We start from the raw sequence: 12022 nt of genomic DNA, 5'->3' as shown, positions 1-12022 counted from the left end.
GATATAAAATGAGCATTAGCTTTCTCAAATAGATCAGATGTTTGCAGGCCTCAGCTTTGTGCATAGCACCCTGGTTCCCAAATCTTTATGCATATTCCCAGAGGTCAGTATTCATTGACAGTAGGAATATATTATTCAATTAGGTTACATTAGGCTTAACTCTGAAGTTAATTTCATGAAAGATCAGTTACAGTATTCCCTCAGTAAGAGCAAACTAGGAGCCTATGACTAGTTTATAATATTCTTACCATTAAAGAGCAGTTTAAAATAACAGAAGATACCTTAAGTGCTAGATTCTGCACTCTGAACCTTAAACAGTATAAGCAAAGATAAACATAGGGAGCCTTTATAGACTTTCCCAACCAAATTAAATTAACTATCTAAAAGCTTTAAAGTAATTAAATAAGCTATTTGTAATACAAAGCATTGCTTGCTATCTGGCAAGAGTTAATTACACTATTGCAATAGCCCTTTGGCGCAGTGGCCTTGCTTCCTTCCTGCATACTCCCTATAATTAATGCAGAAATTAGCKTCAACACTGGATGAAAGGTAATAGCAAGTCAGTTTTCTGCCAGTGTTCTCCACCATAAGTAGCACTCTATCCAAAAATGCCAATTGTATGCTCATCTGTGTGGCACAAATCTTGGTGCATCTTCATGTAACCAGCTGGTATTTCTAAACAGCAGACTTGGTATGATCATTGGATAAGAGGGAAACATCCTCAAGGGCTGCCAGTAGATGCAGTAGTTACTAGTAAATCCTTGCATTTTAGTTACCTTTTGGATATAACTCCATCATAGCTGGATCCTGTGGCATGAGGAGGCAGTAATGCAATTGTCATGACTTCATCCCTTCTCGCTAAAGTATTTGGCAAAGGCACCATGACTTTTCAGGGAGGGACCACAGAAATTGTCCTTGTAGTCTTTGTACTAAATAAAGCTTTTCTCTTCTTGATACCATATTCATCAAAATGCCTGCAAGCGAGGGACTGCACAGAACATCTCTATGTCATTCTCCAAGCTGGACAATCAGAAATGATTTTAAAAAACTAAAAGAAAAAAAAGAAGAAAAAGGAGAGTTAGTAATGGGCTGTTGCAGATTYGGGTTAAGGGATTGATTAATATCATATAGCAGCTCTGTGACAAAGGCAGAGATACCTTAAGTTGAACAGCACCTTTCAAGTGCAGAATCTGTGAAAGTTCTGCAGCTTGCAGTTCCCCACCTTCATTTTTTGGTATAACCTTTCAGTATTAATTTTTTCAGACTGCCTCACCCACCTCTGAGAGCTCCGGAAATAATATCTGAAGACAGCTGTTGTGTTTGATATTTTAAGAATGGTCTACCAGGTTTTCCATTACATTTCAGAGAAGTAGCAAAATAAGGTCAGATTCAGAAAATATGAACAGACAAGCATCACCAGGGACAAGGAGGCCAAAATAAGCAGTTCTGTACTTGATCCTCATCAACTGCTGTGAAATGGGCACCTCAAGCCTTAACAAAGAAGGCACTGAAGTAAATCATGGTATTGTAGTAAAGAGCAGAAATCTTCTTCTTTTAAAGCTCTGTGATTGCCCAGCAGTGAGGTCAGAAGAAATGTAGCACTGCAAAAAAAAAAACGAAAAATCCATTTCTAAAGCTAGCAAATACCATCAACCTCTTTGTGACTGAAGTCTTAGGTGAAAGGCTATTTTTAGCTTGGGATTACTACGGGAAGGAAAAGAACAGGTCTCATCTCCAAAGTATCTGGCACCTAAATAAAGCTAAGTAAAATTTGATTTCAGATGCCCTCAGGCTCATAATACTTAAGGAAAGGACTTAATCACTGACGTGTAAAACGGTAATAAAATTGTTACCATAAGCTGTGGAAATCAACTCACTCTATTTTGCCCTCTCGCTGCCTCTGCTTTTTTTTTTTTTTTTTTTTTTTTTTGAGATTTCCCTTTTTCTTCCCTTACTTGATTTTTTTGTTCTTTTTTAACATTTGTAATTCTGAAATTGTAGTTTCAAAACTACATGGCTCATGCATGGATATTGAAAAACCTATTCAATAGCAATTTTTGCTTCTCTACCGGATTTCAATGTACAGTAAGTGATTTCAGCTGGAACATACTTCATTGAGTGAATACATCCAAAAGGATTATGTATCTTAAACAAYGTATACAAAATTATTTTTTTCTTTCAGCATTAACTACATAACAATATTACTTTATTGTTTGGTCACATTTTTATTCAAATAATTTTGAAAATATTAATTACAGATTTAACACAATTACAGATTATATGTAAAGCTCTGTATTTTTTAAAAAAAATCCTGTTTTACAAATGCAGAAACTGAGGTATGAGGATTTCCTTTACCATGTGCCTCTTCTCTGGTGCAATATCATGTGCTATGCCTGAAAAATACCCTTGGCTTTTTATTCCTATCTTATTTTACAGAGTATGAAAAAGTGACAGTTTATATCACCGATTAGTGCTGTGCTTGTTGGCTGTGTCATTCCCTGACAGCCCTAAATTCCATCTCCACTGCAGGCCCAGGGCTGATACCTGTGGGCTGCGCTTCCTTCCGAGCTCCGCAAAATCCGGCCCTCAGAGGTGCCTTGTGCTTTCAGGATGTTAGCGGGAGAGCCGATTAGTCACCTACCACATCGGAAGAGTCAGTGTTCAGATCATTCCTCACTTTGTTCTGCCAGAGCTTCTGCTCCCATTCGTCTAGCATGAATAATCCGTGGAAGCACATGAGAAGGTACAAACAGGTACCTTCTGCCAAACCTTATCTGAGCACATGCCCTGCACTGGGCAACTAAACTAGCCACGTTTACTGTACATTCCTTAGCTGTACATAGGAAGAAACTGGATCTAGCTCTCTTAGAAAAAATAAATCTTTGGCCAAGAGGAAATAGCAATTGGGCCAAGTTCTGAAGAGATTAATCACATTTTATTCAGCCTGCATTATGGCCCCTTTCCCACTGAAATCAGAGGAGTTTTTTTTTTTTTTTTGTGAAAGTATTAGCTGAATAAATAAATAAAACGTGGAGTGCTCAGCCCCAAGGCTCCTTGGCTAAGACTTTGTCTTCTCACCATCTGTCTACTTCAGGAGTGCTGAGCTGAAAGAACTGATACAGCTCACCTAACCAGCCCAGGAAAGTTATCCTAACAGTAAAAGTCTTTTCGTTTTCTCGGAGCATCCTGGGATGCTCTGAGTTGTTAAAACCATTTAAAAGGGGTCAGGGGAACCCTGCTGAAAGGGTTGATCTCAGTGGGTACAGAGAGCTCTCCGAGCCTCAGACAGATGTGCTGTGATCAGCTCTCATGACAGCTTGAACTGGAGCCAAACTAGGACCATGCCATGGCRGCAGAAAGGAAAGGAAAGAGGTGAAGAAGTGGTTAGAAAAGCAGCATAAATAGGTTAGAAAACTAAGGAGAGTTTTAGAGACTTTGTGGATGTRTAGAGGAGGTTCAGAGTTTCCCTGCCTTTCCTTTATATTTGAAGCATTTATAAACATCCATCTTTCCAGTGATGGCCCAGACAGCCAAATTAAGTTATGACTCATTGCCATGGACTCATGATGTTATCATCACAAGTATGTAGCACTGGTCCAAAGGAACACATCTTCCCAAAGCAAAAGGATACACTTACTGGCCATAATTAGTTCTGTACCATAAATTTATGTAGGGCTTTATAAACATTAAGAAATAATATGGTTTCCCCAAGAGAGTAGCTGACYATAACTAAGCCTGCTTCTCATATATACAATACGTGCAAAAGCATGATAAATTTAGCTATTGGCCAACAAGAACATGCTAATTATTTCTGTCGGACTAACACTGACCCATCTTGCTGTGAGAAACAGAAAAGTCTAGTCACACACTTTCGAGGACTGAACTAGCAAGAAGATGCAGGCTTAGAAGCTGTAGGTGCAGTTGTACTTGTTAAAGACACAACATGAATCAGTGTCACCAGCAGAGGAAACTCCACTAGCTACGTGGGCTTATTTGCTATGGGACATCCAAATGAATGAGTACAACAGAGAAAAAGCTGACCARTCCTAACTATAAGACAAAAAAAATTAAGACAAATTGTGGTATGTTGCAGGGAAGTAGGGGAACAAAATAATTCATAACTGTAACTATCCTCTGATAAACTCTCATATTGTACACACAATTATGTCATTAAAAAAATTAAAGATCACCAACTTCTCATTTTCTCTGTGATGCAATCCAGACCACCTTCAGCAACTTCTGTCTTTTATCAACACTTCACAATTACTGTTTTTTTTAAGTATACTACTATATCACAGGTTTTTTAATCTAATATAATGGTYTGCCTCTTTGTTTTATTTTCTAGTGCCCCATAGCATCTGTGTGAAACCAATGATTTTACCTTTTCATCGCAATTACTGTTTTTACAACAGCTGATCCTACCACTCATTAATTCACGGATGATTCCTTGGCTGAATTCCAGCTCCACCTTAGCCATTGCAAAAGTAACTTAAACTGAWTTTTTCTGCAGAAAAGATATAAAACATTCTTCCTGAAGTTCAGAGCTGCAGAATTCATAGAGTCAAGACCATAAGACTACAGGCCACATTTTTCAGTTTTAAAGATGTTTCTATTTTCCTCAGTTCCCTGTTTTCTTTCAAAGGTGATTCTCTTTTTGCTAACACTTAGCCTCTTGCAGTTTAAAATTGAAGGCTGGGATCAGTTCTATTTCTCAGCTATATGATTGTGCCTCCTGGGTGTCTGAGAAACTGTGTGGAGCAAAAGTAAAATACAGACAGTGTGTTTAGACTGTGGCTTATTTGTTCTGTGTCTCACTTCTTTGTGAAATGAGGTTTAGCATGAGATCCCACATCCCAACTACCACATCCCAACTACTACTACGACAGAAGAGCTGCCTTTTAACTGTAATTATAGTCAAGCATTGACCACCAGAAATTTTGTTCTAACTGAAGTTTGATTTGAAGAAACTGCATCTCTGACAATGCAACTAGAGGTTCAGCAGTTTTCTGATTATTACTGTTACTTAGAAATCTGCTGGGGCTAATTACATGTAACCAATGAAACAACAATGACCTACTTCAATTTCTTGGGAGGCTGGATATCCTTTACCTCCAGAGCCATCCAGCCTTCAGCACTCCTGAAAGCCAAACAAATGCATTGTGTGTACAACCACAAGGCAAGATTATGCCTCTGATAATGATCCCATCAGATACTCAGCTATCACTAACCCTAATGTTTGCTGAAAGCAGTAACACTGCATTTTTCAGGCTTTATTTAATGCTGAGGTTACTGGAGTGTGAGAATTTTCCTACCAGGAGCTTCTTATGCTATTGTGTTTACTTTTTAAAAATTAATATATATATATATATATCATAATTCATAATATATATTTTTATATATATAAGAATTCAATTGCCTACAGCTGTCTCATCCTCCTTTCTTCCAAGCTCAAAAGTTGAGACCTTCTGTCTTTCTCTTCTAAGCGCAGATAACAGAGCAGAGCAGATTTTTGAGGTCTCTCAGTGTTTTCCCTTTACCAATTTATTCTAACTTTATTTGACAGCAAGAGCTCCACTGGCCTCTGATTTCCTCTTACTCCAGTTGTGGAGCCTGCATAATCTTGCAGATACTGTGCACTACAAAGTCAGTTGATTTCTGAATGATTATTTTATTTAGTTCTGCAACACTGAGCCCTCATGAGCGTTTGACCTGCATGTCACTGGCTGAGGAGCAGCTGCTTTCTCCAGGTCAGTTCGGGAGTATGTTTAGCAGAGTGTGGTTATGTTTGCTTGCACTGGTCCCCAGCTGGTACCCTAAGGTGATATGTTAGATGTTCAATTAAGCTTTCAGATGCTGTCTTCTAATTTCTCACTTGTACATTTTAGACATAAATACCTCTGATTAGAATCAGTGAATATCAGCTCTCAGAGAGATCAGCAGGAACAAGAGATGTAAAGTACCACTACTGAACTGTCCTAGAGGTGCTGACAAATTCCACACCATTAACAGCCAAGGTCTCTTACTTGATTCCTTTTTTCAACTGAAATGATCCTTGAATTACTAAAAATCAATGGCATATGTTGAAATGGTCCACCTCCAAAGAAGAAAGGGTACTACGTTCTTCAGTCATTTCATTTCCAAGGACTGCCTTAAAACCCTCTGCGATGACTCAGAAAGGGCACGGTTTCAATAGCAGCCAATTGACGACATACTCAGGAAAAGAAACCTTTACATATTCATCCAAAGATTCATTTACTTATTATTTACTTAAGGATCATGCAATACAACTAGGTAGTTCTTATTCTTCTCTGTAGAGGCCAGCAGTAGTCACACAGACTATCCTGTTTGTTACATATTCATCTGACGTTGTGGATCAGAGAAGACTCATAGGAACATAATCTCTATTTTTATGAAAGGATTCATTAGGTTAATTTTCCCAGGGAAATTTTTGTCTCAAATGTCCAAGAAGAGAAAGCCTTAAACCTGCCAGACTGAATTCTTTTGCTGATAAAAAAAAAAAAAAAACCTTAAAAATAAAAGTAAATCCYCCAAAGAACTCTAAAAAGGATTGTGTACATTTTGATTTTTTTGTCCTCAAAGACCTCTCCCCTTTTGAAAGAAGACTGGAAGGAATTCTGTGCTTCTCAGCTAAAACTCGGCTGAAAGCCCAATGTCCCAGCCAGAACTAAACAGCAGGCCAGGACAAACATATTGCAGACAGATTAGGGCAACAGATCCATGGACAGAAGGAGGACACAAGAAGAAGAGATTTCTTATTGATGGGACAGAAGTGAAGTCACTTTGAACAGAAGGAAAAAAATATTTTCTAACCCTATTTAGAAGCCAGATGCCAGATGTTTTTCATTTCAGAATTATGACAAACTTTGTTGATTGCGCCAGTTACTTGATCCTGGAGATTTCTTATATTGATTAATGAAGGTTAAAGACACTAGACCAAATCTTCAAATGTTATAAGGTGACTCGCTTAATTCTGATGGAATTGGATGAAAAGTGACCATTTGAAGCATTCGTGAGCCATCAAGAAACTGCTGACAAGTCTCATGGCAAATCGTCTGATGCAAGAGGGTACTGCTTAGTAGAAAACCAGAGAGGCACAGGTTGTTCTTACAAGTCTTCCTTTTTTATTCCATCTTACTGAGGATTGGAGATTAATCCAAATTTAAATTAGTGCATCAGTTAAAGAAAGCTGGACTAAAAAATGTTCTACTAGTGAGATATCAGCAAAAATTCCTTGTATCCCAGCCTGTGCCATTTCTGTAGCTATGCACTGCAGATTTAAGCCAAGAAGCATAACTTTGTGGGAATCATTTTTCAATGCATTTTGAGTCTATAGATCCCTTTTCTGAYTGCAGTGATATTCTAGAATAGCCTGAAGAGAAAAAGAACATGGCATGCTTTTAACACTCCCAATTTAAAAATCAAGTGTTTCCAAAGCCTACAGCTACACAGATGTCACAGCGGCTGGATGTTAGCACGGCGGCCCATAAACACTGATTTCAGCACAGTTCAGGAGACACTGCAAAAGGATTGAGTCACTTTGGCATAACTGTGGGGATGGGGAGGAAGGGATGGGTCCAGAATTGTCATGTTAGGGCAGGTGTCTGATCACAGACTTACAATAAAGGTAAGTTATTAACGCCAATGTGCTGAGAGCAACAGTCCGCTCTTAAAGCCCAGTTGTGCATAGTGCATAAAGAGCAAACAGTACAAACTTTCTTGTTTCACTTGCAACAGATGGAAAGGAAAGAGATACTAGAGAACAGTTAAGCTTTGACAGGGCATTTCAGTGGCAGGAAGCTGATGCTACACACCTAGAAAATTGCCTTGGTAAGGGGTGATTTTTTCCTGTATTCTCATAGCTTATTTCCCTAAAAGGTCAGCTTCATTTTCTTTCAGTCTTTGCTGKTTTTTTTTCCCTTTTCTTCCTACTATTCATCTTTAATAAGAAAAAAAATCTCTGATTTCTTTAATTTTTTATTTTGGTTAAATGGAAATAAATGAAAGGTCATCACTTCCCTTACACCAAACTCCCTTCTTACATTTAAATTCTAGCATATCACATATTAATAGTACAGTTGTGCAAGCCTTGTGAGGAAGAAGAACAGGGAGAGCGAAGGAAGTAAAAAACTCTGAATGACAAGACTAAAATAACACAAGGAAATGTATTTTATCCAGAATAATGCACCAGCTTTCACRTAGTCCCCTCCTGCACACTGTCTTCTTCCACTCCTCATTTACATGGGACACAATCCAGACAGAATTGCTATGTGATAAAAAGGAATTGTGATTTATTCATAGAGAAATGGTGAAGTATGCAGGTATAAGTCACATTTAGCCTCACTTAGTGATTCATTTAGTGTCATTGTCACTGCCCTATGATAAGTCAAGGGAGAAGAGCCGGGGAAAATCACTGTATTTCATCAAGAGAAAGTAAGTTCTACAGTAGATACAGAAAGACAGCTGGGATTGAAGCCCCAAAAAGTTGGTTCTCATGAATCAGGAAGGATGTCATCCAGGAGTTGGGAACTATGTGGCAATGTCTGGGATTCACTTGAGACTCCCACCAGRGAATATGAGATGCTCCCCAGTCATAATACCTCTGCCATAAAAAACACAAACTTTTTCCAGATGTTGTTCTACTGTGAAAAACAGCCACTAAAATGTAGAGTGTGTTAAGGATCCACGGAAAGCTCTAGTATAAGGCACTAGAAGAAAATAGGAGAATCATTTGACTTAATAGTCAAATAGTTGTTCTGTATTCAATCATTTAATAAGTATATATATTGAGTGGGGAAGTAGGAGAAAGCAGCCAGTTTGATAGATACTTTCTGCAGAGAGAAGGCAGTAGCCAGGGAGTGATTTGTAAATCACTGACTGAGACAAACACTGCAATCCCTTGTTAACATGTAGGCAGTACRTCCCTGTGCAAAAGCATGTCTTTTACTAGAAAACAGTATCCGTGCATAATAATGGAGGAAAACCAAATGTTTTTCTAATATACCTGACCTTGCAACTTTACTTATACTGGATCTGAGCTGGACTGATGGCACATGCTGCATTATGCTAATACTCCAACATAGTTTGTTTGCTTGGACTGAGGCAGTTGGGCTGTGAAGACAGGCTCCTGTGGGTGTTTCTTCCGTTTCTCCTCTTGGTTTCTTTTTAATTAAACATGTAGTGAAGGAATTAATTTATCAAAGTGATGGGCTAAACCCAAGCACACCACATGTATGCAGCAAGTGACTGCAGACTTCCCCACGCCGATCTGTCGGCGCACTTCACGCTCGCCTTTTAGTGCCCACTTCCCTGCTGTCCTGCACATGCCCAACTCCACCTCCCGTCTCCACAGACATCTGACTGCACACCAGGCATTTCTCCTTCACCTCTTCCAAATCTCCAGCTGCCATCTAAATCCTTCTCTCTCCTCCCTTTACTTCTCAGGGAACTTAGTTCTGACCGTCTCACTGTCCTTCCTTCCACTGTCTTCTCGGCCCTCTGCCATACCATGGTGAGGAAACTCTTGTTTAAAATAGAGGTCAGTGAAATCAGAAAGTAGAACAAAGGTCTGTTTCACCGCTTTCCACTATTGTATTCAATAAAAAGAAACAACTGGGAAATGCAAAGAACACTTTATAAAGTGGAATTTTTACTTTAAAATAAATGTATGAGCTGAAAAACAAATGTTTAGGAATGTTATATTAATGGGGAGCAATATGGGATGAGTACAGAACTGTCTTCATTCTAAAGAAAGTATGGAAAAAAAAGATGACTTTTTATTATTAAAGTCAAATTCTCACAAGGAACTATTCCAATACTGGACCAGAATAAACAGTGAAGTATTAGAAAGAGTCACAAAGAATTTAGAGGAAAAAAAAAAGGACTTTTTTCTTTTTTTTTTTTTTTTCCTGAAATACTGTTTTTTATGGCTAGGCATGCATACAAACAGGAAAATCTTGACTTTTTCCTACTCACTGGCTCTTTTAACTTCTGTTGCGGCCAGCCAAGCAAAGTAGGAGCCCAGCAGACTCAATGAGAAATGCAGAATCAAGTGCAGTAAGGTGACATTTTGCAGAGATTAATAAACAGATCCAGGCATTCAGCAGCATGAAGTCCTAGCTGCATATGCCATCAGAAGTACAGGATGCAGGATGTGTAAGCTGGGGCTGATACAAACTTTAGAGGCGAGTCTCTAAGTAAGGGAAGACTTTATGAAAGCAAGACCTGAACCAACCCTTGCATCTCAAGTAAAAGGCAGGTGTTCAAGAAGCTGGTGACTGATGGAATAGCTGCCAAGCGTTCAGTTATGATAAAGGTGAGTAATGATTTTTATGTCATTCTTCACAGGCTATCTTCATATCTTCCTCTGCACTGTCAAAACAAGAGACTTCCTATTCCACATAGCATCAAATGCCTCAGTGCTTTGGTAATAAAATAACATGAACGGATGCCACTCTGCTGTCAGCTCATGAAATTTTGGCTCCAGAGCATGTGTGGGTTTCACTGGTAGAGCTCTTGGCCGCTGTTAATAACAGCAGCAGAAAGCTGTGGATGGCATGTCCTGTCAACAGCAGGCCTCTTAATAACCTCAAAGGTTTTCTACTGCTCCCTTCTCTAGCTGTATTTTATGTGGACTGACAGGAAGAAGTCACCTCTTTCACCTTCTCTTGCAGAGTCTAAATAGAAATGAGTGATAAAATATTCATTAAAAGGGAGGGGGAAAAAAAGRAGAGAAAAAAAATCTCAAGTGATAATAATGTTAATAAAACACTCAAAAGGAGAGAATACAGGGAAGGCAAAGATAACAGCATGTACCTTATCTCAGCAGCCTCCTGGTCTGGCTTGTCCATATGAATGTACAGAGTGATGGAGACTGAAAACATAATGCTAAGTACTGTCAAGCTCTATGCCACAGGGTATTAAACAGGCCCAAACACTGGGTGAGTGATGCTGCCTCTGAGGCTGTCCCCAGCCCACACCTGCACCCCTTGCAGCTGAGATGCTGTTTGACAATTTGCTCGACAACACAGCAGTGCAGTTGCGTGTCTGAAAACCTTCCAGTTTTAAAGCTGCTGTGTGGGAAATGGTGCAGAGAAATTTGTAGTACAGCAATGATGTGATGTAATCCTCCAGCTTACAGGAGGGACTTGGATAGAAAATTGTTTCGGAATCCCCAGTGAAAGGTAAATATGTGATATATATAGCAAGGTAAATCTCTGCTTTCTCAGCCAGTAAATTGGTATTAATATCAGTGCTATATTGAAGTTAATAAGTACACTGAAAGATTAGGTGGCCTGCATGTGTTATGCAAGTTGATTTAAATTCATTCATTTACATAGAAATTACAGATTAATACATTAGTTTTTCATAAATCAGCTGCATAGCACTTTCAGTCTGTAGTTTAGATGGTGTATCGGCAAAGAATTGCTCCGCAGAGACTAATATCAAATTGCAACAGAATCTATGTCTTTYTGAAAAGTCTTGAAACTTGGCGTTTCAAGAGGCAGGGCTGCAGACATGGCTGTGGTAGAGATGTATCTTTTGCCAGGAAATCTAAYGTAACTGTAGGCCATCCTAGATCAATATGAAATTGCTAAAACTGTGGTGGCAACATTTCTCAATTTTTCATCTGTACTCAGCATGCTCCATCACTTCACAAATCCCCCATATCACTACAGACAGTAGGGATAAGGGCACATTTTCACAGAGCAGCTGAGCCTCTTTTAGAGATGAGCAGAACTTCCCCTGTTACTGTTCTTCCATACTTTTAGAAGCTGTTATGGTGCTGGATTTGAAAGAAAGAAAACTGTTTCCCTTTATTTTTATTTTCTCTCCCACTGGTGTTCATGAAGAGCAAGTAAAAGAGCAGTAATTCAATTGGACTATGAGAGTTGTGATGTCTTAAGTGGACTAGAAGTTGGAGAAAAGGTGAAGAAAGGGAGATGGCTGGAGGAGCTGGGGTAGAAGAAAGAATTCAGATTCAGAAGAGGAAGAGCAAAAACCT

Source organism: Nothoprocta perdicaria, unplaced genomic scaffold (genome assembly GCF_003342845.1).
Source record: "Nothoprocta perdicaria isolate Ctin4 unplaced genomic scaffold, notPer1 scaffold_53, whole genome shotgun sequence".
Lineage (NCBI taxonomy): Eukaryota > Metazoa > Chordata > Aves > Tinamiformes > Tinamidae > Nothoprocta > Nothoprocta perdicaria.
Note: the sequence above shows the minus strand (reverse complement) of the source record.